Genomic DNA, 15,788 nt, shown 5'->3' with positions numbered 1-15,788 from the left:
GGGTGGAAACGGGTCGGGGTCCTGGGGCTACGTTGTACCTACGAGGGTGCAGCTGTGCTGGGGCTGTTGCCTGCAAACAGGGGATGGAGATTGCTCCCAAGGGGGATGTTGCTTCTCAACCCTTGCTGCTCTTACCAGGTGTTGCTGCAATTGGTATAACAGCAAATGTGCCAAAACACAGAGGAGGGTGGAAAGGCAGTCCCCTACTCTAGCATCTGAGAAGCCTGGGTTGCATTCCCTGCTTTGCCACATCCTCCATCAAGCCACTTATGTTATCTGTGCCTCGGTTTACCACCTGTAAAATGGGAATAATCTCTGATTACAGAGGGATGTCGTCAGGCGCTCAAATGCTTTGGTAATGGGGCTTACATAAGGTAGGTGCCGTTGCAATAGAAGCGCTTGCTAGGCTACCAGCTTCTTATTTTAGAGATAGTCTGGAAACCATGTCTTCATTTTAAACACATCCTAAGCTTCAAGTCCTGTGTCTGTGTTTGTCCCAGAACAGAACTATCCCGGGATTGATGCGTGCACATGTTGCGCTGCTAATCAGGGTGCACGAGTGGCTGAATGTGCCAATTCCTAGGGAGTTCATCCCTGGCCGGCTTAAATCCACGTGCGAGGTGGAAAAGGGCACTTTGCATGCTCTCCAAAGCCTTTAAGCAGCGAAGAGCAATGCTAGCCTAAAATCCAAAGCGTTCCTTGCAAAGCCTGTAGCCCGGTACTTCAAGATATAAACCATCTGAAAACTTTTCAACTTGTTTTTCTGCAGACCCCGTTTGCCTTTTGGATGGAAAGCGACAAAACTGAAGTGTTTGGTTGTTTTTTTTCAGTCCAACTCTGTGCCCCTAAAGACAATTTTTATTTCCCTTAAAAAATCAATAAATCTCACTCCAAAATTGAAAAGTCTGAATTAAAGCTACTGGAGAGTGAGGTTACTGCCGACATTACAAAATACAAATCAGCAGATGCAAAAGCTTTGCACAACTCGGGCAGTTTGAGAGGCAGGCGGTGATTACATCGTGGGAGTTTCGCCAGGACTTTGAGGTTAACACAGCTCTCCACTTGCAAAAAACAGTTTAAAAAAGGGTTATAAGATCTTTTACAGGACATTGGTTTCATCTCCTCTCTGAAGGCTGAGGGGTTTCTCAGCTCAATGCCCCCCGCGCTGTCCTGGGGCACCAATTCTGCCCTACTCGATTGAACCCTGCTCTACTTGAGTCTCCGCCGCTGCATCCCAGGGCTCGTTCCAACGTGCTTGCCTCTTAATTAGCCAATAAATTCACAGGCACTTTTCTGTCATCCGAAGGCTGCTCCAGCCGTCGAGAGCTGGTAGGGTTTCAGTGGTGTGTCTGTGCGAGCGGGTCTTGCCAGCTTCTGTAATCCAGGGCAGTCAACAAGGCAAAGCCAAAACCACAGAAGGACCTGAGGGAAAAGCATACGCTTGGAGCATGAACAAATTGGTTTATTCCACTGGAGGTGAGACTAACTGCTTTCTGCACAGCTGCTTCTGCAGCCGGAGGAAGATTTTTTGGGTGCCTAAAGCACTGAAGCCCGTTGACGCGCTCCTGGGACAATCCCCAGTGTGCTCCGCACCTCGCTGCCGCCCTCCTCCCCTCTGTTGCAATGGGTTTCTACTGCTGAAAACTCCTGTTTTACACCTATGTGAGATGAGCATGCCCTCCCCACCCAACCTTTATTGTAGGATGACTAAGGCACCTGGCAGTTCTTCATTTCAAGCACCTATTTTTTTTTTCCCCCCTCCCAAAATCTGTCCTGTGGTCTTACGTGCTGGTTATTCTCCTACGGTCCCTATCTCAGGAAGAGAACAGCATCGCAGCTCATATGCATTGGCCGTGGTGAGGATGGAGCCATGGTGGCTGGATGGTGCCACTCATTTAGGACCCTGAATAGCACAGAATACATTAAAAAAGGGAGCAGGGGGTGAACACAGGGTCCAGGGGTCTTGCACTATATTCTCAGCTCTATCACCGATTTTCAGTGTGACCGGGGGCAAGTCACTGCATCTGGTGGGGTCTCAGGTCTGCATTTGCAAAGTGCAGGTGACTGCATTGCTTGCTGTGGGAGGTGCAGGGGGAAATCTTTTATGTCCTGGCAAGAAATTGGGGAGAAAAGAGTTCCTTGCTAAACTGTCCAGACACATTAGGGCCTACAGGGACCAGAAACCTCTGCTTCAGACAAGCAATTTGCTCGATAGGAGCACCAATGCACAGACGGCTTGCACAAGAGGAGCTGTAGCTCTTTTCTTGCTTGCAACATCCTGTGCACGCCAGAAATAACCTGCTGAAGCTCATGAGAAAGAGAAAGATGCCGGATCGTGGGTTGGGTCCCTGGAGGGTCATCGGTGGAAAAGCCTAACCCTTTCACAACGGCATCATAAGAAGTTTGATGCAACAGGGGTTGCAGAGCTCAGAGTCACGAAGCGGAGGCAAAGCCCTGATGTTTTCAAGCATGAGATGAGCAAGTTTGGGGATCAGGTTGATCAGACCCCCTCACGACCACAGACCACGAGCCTAGACTCTCCCCCCACCTCCAGCCCCCTTCCAACCATATTTCATGGGAAAGGGTTCACCGGGGCACGTGTTTTTTGTTTGAAACACGCCGTGCTGGGGCACGGTGACACGTTGCGGTTTGGGTCGCGGGAGCCTCGTCAATGGACTTGGCCCTGATGAGCTGAGCTCCTGGAGGGATGTTAAGCAGAGAGGAAAGAAAAAGGCTCCCAGCTGCTCAAAACCTGCGGTCGGGAGCTGGCTCTCTGCACAAACCACCTTCCTAAATGAAAAGGGCCGTGCTGGCTGCTCAGGGAGGAGCCGGTATCCGGCGTCCGCATGTCCTTCATCCACGTCCATGCCTGGGACAGACCAGAGATGGGGGCCAGAGACCATCCGGAGGGATCGGAGACTCAGATCCAAGCCGGATCCCATTTGCAGCCTTGCATCGGTGGAGGTTCAAGGGCGTTCGTTTCCCGTCCTGATGTTTTTCATACGTCTCGGCTTCTGGCTGGGAGCACAGAGCGAGGTGCCAGGAAAGGCCGCTCTCATGGCACCTCGCGGCCGGCTGGCTGCACCCCGTGAGACTTCCTGCCCCATCCTGCCGCTTGCCCTACTTTCAGATGGGGTGTCGAGTCCTATTGCCGGACCACGTCGGCTTCCCCCCACGTCCCCACCGGCTTGGCCCTTCCCGGCTGCTGACGCCACAGCCCTGGCATCCTCCTGCCTGGCTCAGGACCGCCTGTTTGCAGCAATGAAGGATTTGCTGCAGAGGGCTGGGCCGGGGGAAGAGGAAAGCAGAGGGGCAGATTGGGGCCTCTGAGTCAGCTGCAGAGACCGGTCTTGCACAGCTGAGACGGTCCCAAAGCACCTTAAGTCTTCCCCCAGCTCTGAACCAGAATGCCCCAATGCTGAAGCCAAATTGCAACGGGCGTCTAACCCATGTAGCTGGCTCCAGACCGCCTTTGAAGTGTGCAGGAAGCTCTGGATCCTGCAGCTTTCCTGGTTCTCCCCATTTAAAATGCTGGATGGATCCTGCAAAGATGAGATTGGAAGATCCCTTAATGGTCATTCATAGATGTAGGGTTGGAAGGGGCCTAAGTAGATCATCAAGTCCGACCCCTGCCATGGGCAGGAGAGAATCCAGTCCTGTAAAACCAAACCTGCCTGGGGAGCCTCCTCCCAAAAGCTGGAGATTACCGCAATTCAGTCATCCCTCTTCCGGGGACAACGGTTCATCTATCCACGAGCTTTGAATCCAGGGTCTTCCACTATCAAGCCCTGTGTGCTGAAGGATAAACTCCAGACAGACGCATGAGATGAGGATGAGACCCACTGGGTCCATGGCATAGAGGTCGTAGGAGGATTCAGAGCCCAGTTTGCTGGGGCTGGGTGATGCTTTGATGTGTCCGATGCTCTGGGAGGGTATGTCTGCTGGGAGTGGCATCCCCTGGGCTGGGACCCTCCAAGACGTAGCCCACCGTGCAATTTTACTAGACTAACATGGCACGAGTAGAAGCACAACGGGAGCAAAAAGGGATGGAGAAACTTCCCTCAATGGACCAAAGCAAGATCTGCAGTGGAAGAAATCTCTGACTGCCGTCTCAAAGCTGTTGTCTATGCCCTTGATCATCTTTATCACCTGCCTGAAGCCAAGTCAGCAGCTCGATGCCCCTCCTGGCTCAGGAGCACAGCAGTGATGTTTCCCGTGCTTCCACTATCCCTATCAGTGCAGTGGCCATTAGAAACCAGGATGGGGCAAGGCACCTCGAATGCAAGATAGGTTTGCATTCAGGAGAGTGTAGCCCAATATATTGTCCTGACTGAATCCTTGCTTGAATATAAAGTACCAGGGATGGAGCAGACCAAAGTCATTCTGCATAGAAAGCCCACCTCCCTCTGCTAGCAAAATGCATGGTGTTTGCTGTGTTTGGCATCATATCCTGATATCGGGACTGAGCTGATCTGAGCCCTGAGAAGCCGCAGCTGGCTCAAGCCTGCATACAGCTGGCCCCTTGGAAGTGGAGAAACACCTCCTTTTGTGGACTGATTATATTATTGCCAAGAGCAGAAAGTGGTTTCACGCCCTATGGGAACATCCTTGAAAAATACTGCTATGTCTGACTCGGTTTCTCAGTGCACTCAGCTATTTCCCTGCTTGTAGCAGGTGCTCACAAGCATACACCGTTGACCCACATCCGCAGGTTAAATGCTGCCGGCATCTCACTTTAGGATCCAAAGAGTTGACACTTTTCCTGTGAGCTTTCTCTGCTGCTTGGCAAGAGAGGAGAACAAGGCAGAGAGATGTCAAGGGATCCTTCCCTGTGCACAGCCTGGAAAATACAATAGGATGCAGCAAAGACAAAGGGAATCATATTGCACGGGGCCGTGAGGTTTACCCTGGTCGACCTTCTGAAATGGGATCCTCGTGGGGGGCAAACCAAAGCCAAGGAGATGATTGAAGGGATATGGAGGAGCTCCCATGTGAGGAGAGGCTGAAGAGGCCGGGCTGGTTCAGTTTAGACAAGACATGCTTGAAGGGGGACATCATAATCATAGAAAATGAGGGTGGGAAAGGACCTCAGGAGGTCCAACCCCTGCTCCAAGCAGGACCAGCCCCAACAAGGTTTACACCATACTAAATGGTGAAAAGAAAGTCACTAGGTATTTATTCTTGATGCTCCCTCCCAATACAAGGACGAGGGGGCACAAAACGAAGCTAGCAGGCAGTAGGTTTAAAACCAACAAGAGGCCGCTCTTTTTCACGCCCACGTCTAATTAAAGCGTGGGGCTCGTTACCACCAGACGCCGATTCAAAAAGGGTTTGGAGGAAAGGGGCATCAGTCCCTGTTGAGCAGGGGAGCGAGGGATGCAGCTGCTGAATCAGAGCTTCCTAGACTTAAATTTTGGAGGTTGCAAGTGAGAGAGGATGAAGAGGAGCCGGGCCATTCTCCCTTCCAGCATCTGCTCCCTGCCCCTGTGACACAGGAGACAGGGTCTGAGCCAGGACACGGCAGGTCTTCTGTTCTTCTGAAACAACCTCCCTCCCCCTGCATTGGTAATAAACTGAGCAAGATCGCAGTGGAGACACAGTGGCGATGAACTCCCAGTCCTTTGGCACCACGCGGCGGGGACTAAGCTTACAAAGCGAACCACACGCCCTCCGCACTCGCAACCCTTTGGTCTGATGCAAGCATCCCGGGGTGAAGCCGTCTGGCCCATGGTAGGCGTGCACATCCCCACGTTCATTCCTGGCATCGAGAGCCAACGGGGCTGATGCCGCCTCTCGCCAGCGGCATCCACGCGAACCGTACATTTGCAGAGTGTGATGCAAACCAGACCAACCAAGAGGCTTTGATGGCTGCTTCTTGGGTTGGGCACAGCAGGAGGGAACAGCAGGCATCTCCCGTGAAGGAGGCTGCCATGCATTGCAATGGGCAGGGCCAACGTTGTGGTTTGCTTGGTGGGTGGGAGACTGAAGCAGGACCCATCCTTGCAACGGCTTTGACACAGAGCTGGGAGTGGCAGAGGGGGCGTGAAGAAAGAAAAGTCACATCCAGATGTCACCTAGAGCCAGGGAAGCCAAAGGCAGAGCACGGGGGCCCCAAATTGGATGCTGAACAGAACAGGCCCCTCCGCGCCGAGGCTAAGTACAGGCTTCCCCTCCCACAAAATACAGGCCTTGATAACAGGCTGCTGTCCCTGAGGCGGCGTGCCCAGCTGCAAGTGGCAATCCGAGCAAAAGGCGAGGCAAATACCTAACGTATTCTCCAGCACCGGCCGCAGGGAGGTCGAGGAAAGCAGGAGGTGGGAACCACAAAGTTTGCATTTCTCCCCCACCATCAGAACAACCTGACGGGGGCCAAGATCTTTACAGATAGGAGTAACTAATTGATTTTTTATTTGATTTCATTCTGGCTGATTAGTTGATGAGGTTTTTTTTTTCTTTTAAAGTTGAATTTACCCTTTTATTCAACGTCCTTCCAGGGGTTCAGGTGTATTGAGAATGAGATGCCATGCAAGGCTATGGCAGCAGGTAGCAGGAGCTGGGTCTTGAATGAGATGATATGCAAATATATGCCCAGAAGCCCCCGCCCCACCAGGGATGCAGAGAGGATATGGGGCACGCCCCTACACCCGGGGCTGTTTTGCTGAGATCTGGTTCTGGTGCGTGTCGGAAGGAGATGTAGGACGTCATTAACCCTCGTTGTGACTGGTGTACACCCCCCCAATGGCTTGTTCAGCTCTCTGGCTCCTAAAATCTTATGAAAACATAGGATTTACATAGGACATTTTGCTCCCATGGGGTGGGTGAGCAGACCCATTCGTGCTGCTTTACGGCTGAGGAAACTGAGGCAGAGAGGTGGGATGTCATGCGCTCAGGAATAGTCCTGGGTGGAGAATCCTGTCTGCTTTGGATTCCCAGCTGAGGACACTTGTATCCTGATTTGGCTTTCCGGGTAGAGTCACAGGAGGCTGAAGGCACCGAAACCCAAGCACGGTCAGGCAGGGGTAAGTCGAGGTAGTGGGTCTATCAGGAACGGTGGTGCTTTGCCCAGAGTCACAAAAGGCATACCCCCACAGCCCACTGAGTGCCAGTCTGGTGCTTTATCCCCTGTACCATGTGCTTTCCCATCCAGACTGACCACTCCTAGTGCCACGTTGGACTCTCTCCATTGACTGCTACCCAAAGGGTGGCATCTAGTTTGACCTCAGAGGAACGTAAAATTGCCACACCGGGTTAGACAGCCCAGTCTCTCGTATCTCAAAGGTGGAGGGAAACCTCCCCAGGAAAGGCTGGAGTCTCCTTTGCTGGAGGTTTCCAAGAGGAGCCTGGATCGGCACTGGGTAGGGAGGACTGATGAGCATCACCTTGCATCCATGCAGGAGGTTGGACCAGATGCCCCTGCCGATGCTAGGACTCCAGTCTTGCCTTGTGATCTGGCACGTCTATAATTATTTTTAGCATCCTCCTCTCTTTCTCCTTTTCTTTCTCACTCAACTCACTCCCCAGACCCCCAATAACTCTCTCTCTTCTCAGCATCTCCAGGTTGCCTTGTTCTCCCTACCTTCAACAGCAGTGATGCTCATCCCTCCAGCCCTATCTCTGCTATGTCCCATGGTTTCATTTAGGACCGTGCTGTGGTCAACTTTGGGTCTAGCATTGGCTCCAAAGGAAGGTTTACAGTCAAAATGAAGGGACCATCTAGGATGAGATGGTTCAGGCACTCGAGAAGGCTGCAGGGGATTGCAATTTGGTTTGGGGATCTGTTGCATGACCCTGGGCTGAGATTTTCAGTGCTCCAAACAAGCCTTTGCATTTCATGTAGGTCAAGATTTTGAAGCAGTGAGTGCTCTTGAGGACATGGTCCCCCCTGTGGCATGCAAAGATCTTTTGGGAGTCTAGCTTCATGTCTCTTGTTGCCTCAATCCTCCTTCTGTACGTCAGGGACAGTGATATTCCCTGTGCCTTATGTGTTTAACCTGGCTTGGGAATTTCTCTTACTAACTGTACGGACAGCACCTGGCGTGATAGCATGCCGGCTTCATCCAGGGCCTAAGCCGATTACCGTGCATCACAGCATTAATAATAAAAATCTCGGGCACTATATCAAAGAAAGTAAAACATTTGCTTCCTTTCCCTCTGAAACGCTTTGTGGAAGGAAGAGGGAGAACGAAAAAGAAAAATCCTCAAAGCAGGGATTTGCAAAGGTCTGTGTTAAATCACACTCGGGAGGCAGGCAACGGGGCCGGTAATATTTTCTGGATAATCAAATGATTAATATAAACCATGTGGTCTAATGATCTGACATCTCCAATGTTGCACTGTGCCATTTGAGGATGCTGCGGTTTGAAGGAAGACCAAGCCCCGTTCAGCTCTCCCCTCGGTTACATTCAGGAATCAGTCGAAATGGGCTCCTGCGGCGTTAACCATGATGGATGAGACGTGACGAGATATTATACTAACACGTGGCTCGGAGAGCCGTCCTCCTCCTGCAGCTGCCTGAGGATGAGAAAGCCTTCCTAACTCCATCCGTCCACCGTCGGGAAGGCTCGTGCTCTCTGAATGAAAGAGCCTTTTCAGCCCCTTCTCTCAGGTCCTACCTGGTTTCCATTATTGTGGGACCTCATCTCCTCGTAGATTTATTCTGAGACCCCAGCAACCCGGGCGAGACTGAAGTCATGCCATTGGAAAGCAAAGGTGGTTTCATAAGTTGGACCCTATCAGCTATCAGGAGAGCAGATTTCTGCTCCCAGATTTGCACCGCTTCTGTGACCCACTGATTCAAATTTCTTACCACGGGGAGTTGGGATTTCTGGTAGATTTTCCCACTTCTGCTGACCACAGGATTCTTGCTTGGAAACCTCCCATGTTGAGCTGTGATGGGACTACCCAGATTTACAAGCCTGCATCAGTGGTAAAGGGAGGCCGCTAAGTGTGCTGGCAGACACAGGACCAGCGAGGGAGTCAGGGCTGGTGCATTGGTGCACTTGAACCTGCCTTCGATTTCTGCTCCCCACCAAGTTTAAAACCAGCTGCATGGCAGTGGCAGCAGCATTTCTAGTCAGGCGGTGCTGAGAGAGTCACTTGATTTCATGTCTCATTGTAATCTACCTCATACCTCAACCCTTCATTCCCCAGGTGTTAACGACCCTCTCGTTTTTAATGACCTTAATGTTCCACAAATCGAGCCAGCCACCATTCTGCAATCCAGCTGTCTGTTTGCTGCTCCTGGTCATGGACCTCTTACTTCACAGCCCGGCAGATAGCTTTTAAACTCATTGCCATGAAATCCTATTGGTTTTTGCTTCAATCTGACACTGAATAATCCAGCTCCAGGCCCCTCGCACATTAGTAAAGCTTCTGGTTTATTTTTAACTGGAGAAAATAGGCGTTGTTTTATATGTGAGGCTGGAAGTCACCATCTGCACCCCCCTTTTCACAATCCTAGATCCACCCATGAACAGGGCATCGGACTCACTTCACCATTGGCATTCAGGAGTTTGGGAGGATGCTGTTCTCTGCTTCCATTAGCCATTATCTCTGGCCAAGCAGAGGTGAAGCAGCTTCCACATCTTTCAAGAGAAGGATGCTGGCTTGTCTCTCTGCAAGAGGCATGGAGACGTATCCACAAAAACCCAGCGTCACCATGCCAAATTCCTGAATCCATTCCCTGCCGCATTATATTTAGCCCAGAGGCTGTTTCATACCCTATAGTTTACGCCGTGCTCTGCAGCTGTCCTCCTCGCTCTGCTTTCGTCCTGTGCCATCAGGCCCCATTGCAGCTCTGTCCGATGCCGACCAGGTCACCGAGCCGTGGCTGTGCAATTATGGTCAGAGCCACAGAGCTATTTTTATGCCTTGCCAGAGACTATTCACGTATCAGGAATGTGGATTTAAGTGGCAGGCTCTGAAAGGCTGGCTATAAATAGGCAAACCCATCACTCCCTGGGCTTGCTTTCAGCTCTCTCATCCATCACGCCTTCAATTTCGGCAACCACATCAATGCCAGGCAAAGGGCAAAAGGAGTCGGGCTAGAAAGGGGAGGCTGGTGACCTCTTTTTTTTAGCCAAAAAATTGATGCATGTAAATGAGGCCTTAGTTCAAGTGTGGTTCTGGCCTTCAGAGCAGCCTGGTGGCAGATGTGACCCTCCGCTCCTCAGCAGAGCTGTTCGGCTAAGCTCATCAGACAAACAGGAGATTCATTGCTGCTTTCTTGCCTCTGCCCCAGCCAAGGCCATCGCACTGTTGTGCCGGATGCTGCAGAAACAGGATGGGAGGAGAGACAGAAGCACAGAACTAGGACATGGATGGAGCAGAAGTGTGCCCTGCATGTTAGCATCACAGGCAATGAGGGTTGGAAGAGACCTCAGGGGTCACATCCAGTCCAAACCCCTGCTCCAAGCAGGACCAGCCCCAACTACATCATCCCAGACAAGGCTTTGTCTACCCGGGGCTTAAACACCTTCAAGGACGGAGAGTTCACAACGTTTCTGGGCTTGCTCAGTACTCTCCCACTGAGAATTTTTTTCCTAATATCCAGCCTCAACTTCCCTTGCTGCAGCTTGAGCCCATTGCTCCTTGCCCTGTCATCTGCCCCCACTGACAGTATCTTATTCTTCCTTTTTGGCACATAGGAAGCCCTGCTAGGGGCAGGATTTTGCTGGTTTTGTTTAGCGTTTTCCTTTCCCTTCTCCCCTACTTCTTCCTGTTTTTCAGTGGGGAGGGCACAGGGTAGCTGGCATGAGTTAGCAGCATTTCATCAAGGGGCTGACACCTGGTATACACAAATATTAGGGTTCACCATGTGCCTTATTTTGGGGTTGCACGTAGTGGTCAAGGAGACTGACAATGGATCTGGGGTCACCTGATTATTCCCTTTCACAGCAATGAAGCCAAGAGAGATCAAGGCCTGGATTCAAGGGACTCAGACCCCACACTTCCATTGAACAGAGAAGCTAGGCTAGGTGATGTGCCCATGGTCATAGAGGCCAAAGTGTCAAGCCTGAGTCTCCAAAAGGGCCATCTAAATCCAGCACCAGCCCTACTCCCATATCCTTGACTCTTGCACCCCCGGATGCTCTGTTTTAGGTAGCGTGTTAATACCCAGGCCAGCCGGGTCTGCAGTATGGGGCAGGTCACTATGACTGGGCTTTGCCTTTCTCCCCGTTGTCTTTTGAGACAGCCTCTTTGCACTGGGGGTGCTTTGAAGTCCCTCTCAGGCACCAGAAACAGCCGGGCATCTCCAGGTGCCTGGGTCTGCATCCAGTGGGTCTAATATGCAAGGTGGTTCCTTGTCTTCTACCCCTTCCCTGATGGTGGTGACACTTCAGGATGATCATCCCTGCTCTGTTTCCAAATACCATTAACCCACTCTTCCCCAGCGTACAAGTCAGTCGGGGAAACTAAGGCATGCAACATTGTCGTACCATAAATGCATTTCACCCAGAAAGAGGACAGACCGCCCCATAGCCTGGCACCCCGGCTGTCTCACTGGAAGCTGATGGTGGAGCTGAGAAGAGCATAGAGGGGCCATCTACATAGGACTAGCCTTGCTGTATCAGACCAGTGACCCATCTAGGCCAATAGCCTGCTCCCCAGCGTTAACCACTAGACTGCCTTCCCCTGCACAGACCCAAGACCATGCCATAAACCTAGGCTTTGCTAGCTGCTCGCACCTGCAGACCGTATATCTTGAGCAAACTCCAAATACTGCTAGATTGGGGGTGAGGGGGGTGTCTACATGTGCACATTTACTGCACAGTAACCAAAAATTACTATGCAGTACAGGCACTCATCTACATTTGCACACCCGTGCTGCACAGTGAATATGGTGACTTACACTGACTTGGGTGTAAATTTGATACCTGCATGATGCAGGTATCAAATTTATGCCTGGTTAGTTACTGCGAAGTAACGTGCATGTAGACGCTTTCCTGCGCAGTAACACTCTGTGTGTGGACTGACTTGGGACTAACTTTAGTCCCAAGTCAGTCCACACACAATGTTACTGTGCTTTAACGCCTGCATGTGTAGATGCCAGCCTAAAAACGGCTTACTGTGCAGTAAATTTAACGCGCAGTAAATGCACATGTAGACGTGCCCAGGATATCCCGTGTGTTCCACACCGGCAGCTAATGCTTTGAAAAGGGCGGCTCCAACAGACGTGTCCTGCCCTGTCTCCCCGCCACTGACAGCTGCTTGGCACAGATCAAGATGATGGAGTGAGTGACAGGTGGAGTGAATAAAGAGGTAACCGCCCTCCCCGGCTGTAACCTGTAACTGCCACTTTCTCCAAAAAACACAGTTAATTACTTAAGAAAATAACGGGGAAAATGACAGGGATCCAGGAACAATCAGCCCTCTGTTGCCCAGATCCATTTAAGTTGGCTTGGAAGAGCTGAAGCACCCACACTGAGAGCAGGGCAGAGCTTTTTTCCCTCCCTTTCCCCCTCTGCAATACATTGGGTGTGCAAGGAAGAGCACGGCTAGCACGAGGGGGAGGTCCTCTCCAGGTGTCCAGGCACCGGTGTGCAGTCTTCTTGCAAGTGCTGGAGAAGATGGTAATCCATAAGGTGCCCATGTAGTTATTCCCAGCTCCACGCTAGTCAACACTGTCAACCCCTGACGGAAATTTAGGGGTCGGAGGGTTACCTTTTGTTAGCCCTGTTCTCAGCAAAGGAGTCCTCCAATGAGGTGAATGCAAAAGCAAATAAACACAGTTCTCCAACTATGAATATTCCTGGCAAAGAACAACCCAATATTTCCAGACAGACAGACAGACCACACACAAATAAGTGACCTTACAACTTAGAAGCGTGACATCTTAACATCCTTTCTTTCGCAGCTACGTTGCCCTCATGGTTCATCCTACAGTTCACCAGTAGGCCCAGGTCCCTCTTGTCCTCAGACATCTCCCATCTATGTGCATGCACCTTAGAGCTGAAGCCCTCCTTATTAGTCCATGACTGCATGCCTTTGCACTTCATACTGTCAACGTTTATGCCATTTCTAGTGCTCTATTTCCATGAGATGATCTGAATCTTCCTGTATAATTATCTGCTTCTCTTCCATGTGTGCCATTCTCCTTCACAGAAATCATAAAAGTCATAGAGAAGTAGGTCTAGAAGGGACCTCCATAGGTCATCTAGTCCAACCCCTGCCTGGGGATCAGCCTCATCCAAACCTTCCTTTACAAATCCATAATCTAACCTCTTAGTAAAGCTACAGTCAACCCTGACGCAAGCCAAGGCATCACACCCAACCCTTCCATAGGTAATGCAAAGGGACCTTGGCAGCCAATGTCTTGCTTCTGTAAAAGGTGGGTAATATATGCTCAAGAGATCCCAGGTATAGGCCGTGCCCCTTTTACCGAGGAAGGCAACCCCCAGTCTGTATCACTCTGAGCAGAGGGGAAAATCCTTTCCTGACCCCAAATGCAGCATCAGTCTGACCTGAGCAGAGGGGCAAGACCCTCCAGCCGGGACCCTGTGGGGTTGGTCCCAGCAGGAGCATTGGCACAACCCATCCCAATCCCCAGCTCCTCTGGGGGAGGCTTAAAACCCCCTGACACATGGAGCAGAAAGAGGGGAAGGAGGCAACCAGCATAGCCCAAAAGCCTGGGACATCCCCACAGCAGAGCATGGGTATCGCTATACCTAGATCATCCCCTGATTAGTGTCTGATCAACCTCTTCTTGAACCCCTCCAACAACAGGTCCCAAGACTGATCCCTGACAAAAGCTACCGGTAATAACTCTGCGGCCGGTATCACCGTTCAACATCGCTGTCCACCTTCAAGCCAGCTCCGTATCCACCTTCCAACCATAGCAATAACCCCCAGTTTGGCCAGTGATTTCCTATGAGGATCGGTGTCAAAAGTTTTGCCCAAATCTACATGAAGAGAGTCCACTGCATTAACCTGATTCAAGCAGTTGGTTATCTTGTCATAAAATAATGTCAAATGAGGCTGATGAGATTGCCCGGAGGGAAACCCAAGTTCTGCTATGTCCCATTTTCCATTTACCACCAGGTATTTAACTAGTCTTTCCTCCAGTATCTATTCTACGTGCTACTGGGGTCAAATGAACAGGCTTGTAATTCCCCAACTCACTCTTTAAAACCAGGCATTTCTTTTGCTATTTTCCAATCAGAGAGCATCCTTCAGCTGATGATCTGTGCTTCAGGAGCTGCTATATCATATACCAGGTCCTTCAACATTATATTATAAGATGGACATTATCCAGACTCCTCAACTACCCAGTTGTGGTGTTTCTATACTCTTATCTTCATGGCCATGTGATCCCTTGAGCTAGATCTTAATCTTTATTGAAGACTGAGGCAAAGTATTCATTCAGTTCTTGGGCCAGGCTGAGGTTGCCTTCAATCTTCACCCACAGCCACATCCTCTCTCGCTAATCCCGTTTCAGGCTGCTCAAGTCCCAGAGACACTGGTAACATGAAAGGTGGGTGGGTTTCCTTCCTCCTCGCTGCTTTTTGTGACATAGCCTTGAGGCTAAGATGATGGCGTGTTACATAACCGGGTGCACCGAGGGTTTTTCAGGGACTTTGGCAAGGTGGAATAGGATTGCCCTGGAGCACCTAAACTAAAAATCAGGCCTCTCATTTTCAGCACATAGCAAACCTCATTCTTCCCTCTTGGTCCTCACTCGATTTATATGGCCAAGGTGGTGCAATAGTGCAAAAGCAGACATGTGAATGGTGTCCAGGGGATCAAGTGTGGTAGAATAGGAGCATAGTTGGGTATACGAGTCCACTTGAGAACATAAGGAAATCATAGAAAATGAGGGTGGAAGGGACCTCAGGAGGTCACATCTAGTCCAACCCCTGCTCCAAGCAGGACCAGCCCCAACTACATCATCCCAGCCAAGGCTTTGTCTAGCTGGGTCTTAAACACCTCCAAGGATGGAGACTACACCACCTCTCTAGGTGACCTTTTTCCAGTTCCTCACCACCCTCCTTGTGAGAAAGTGTTTCCTAATATCCAACCTCAGCTTCCCTTGCTGCAGCTTGAGCCCATTGCTCCTTGTCCTGTCATCTGCCCCCACTGAGAACAGCCCAGCTCCATCCTCTTTGCAGCCCCCCTGCAGGGAGGTGAAGGCTGCTATTCAATCTCCCTCGGTCTTCTCTTCTGCAGACTCAATCAGCCCATTTCCCTCAGCCTCTCCTCACCAGTCCTGTCCCCCAGCCCCCTAGCTATTTTCATTGCCAATTCTCAATGTGTCCCCATCCTTTCTGTAGTGGGGGCCCACAGCTGGACACCGGACTCCAGATGTGGCCTCCCCAGTGCTGAACAGAGGGGAAGGATCATTTCCCTCCATCTGCTGGCAACGCTCCTACCAATAAAGCCCAGGATGCCGGTAGCCTTCTTGGCACCAAGGGCACACCATTGGCTCATAACAAGTCCTAGCTAGTAGTCGGTGCTCCACACAACTGTGGAAGGCCAAAGATCCCCAATGGTCCTTGCTCCCTCCTTCCTGACCACAAATCTGGTGCTCAGGTCAGGAACACCAACACACCAGGCCAGTCTTCATGCTTCACCACCCCATGCTTCAAAGGAGGGCAAAGAACAACCCAACAAGTCAACTAATGCATTCAGGGAGGAAGAGATTTCTTCCAGGCCTCCACAGCCCGCCAGCAGCAGCCATAAAGCAGAGTCTTACCAGACACCTCCCACACATGCAGAGATCATGTTTCTCCACATCAACCCCATGATGAGGATACCAAACACTCAAAGCTACATCGCTCCCACTCTGCCAG

General features: G+C 51.0%; 1 long non-coding RNA gene across 1 annotated transcript in view; it reads right to left on the bottom strand.

The window, feature by feature from the left end:
• Positions 1-835: 835 nt before the first annotated feature.
• The window catches only part of LOC102386951, a 52,634-nt gene continuing 37,681 nt past the window's right edge, over positions 836-15,788 (bottom strand). The window contains exons 3-4 of the long non-coding RNA XR_324757.3: positions 9,720-10,269; positions 836-1,422 (exon numbers count right to left, since the gene is read on the bottom strand). This is a non-coding gene — a long non-coding RNA (uncharacterized LOC102386951). The remainder of the gene's footprint in view (positions 1,423-9,719; positions 10,270-15,788) is intronic.

This window comes from Alligator sinensis, unplaced genomic scaffold, assembly GCF_000455745.1.
Source record: "Alligator sinensis unplaced genomic scaffold, ASM45574v1 scaffold1408_1, whole genome shotgun sequence".
Lineage (NCBI taxonomy): Eukaryota > Metazoa > Chordata > Crocodylia > Alligatoridae > Alligator > Alligator sinensis.
Note: the sequence above shows the minus strand (reverse complement) of the source record. Positions and strands in the feature narration are given on the sequence as shown.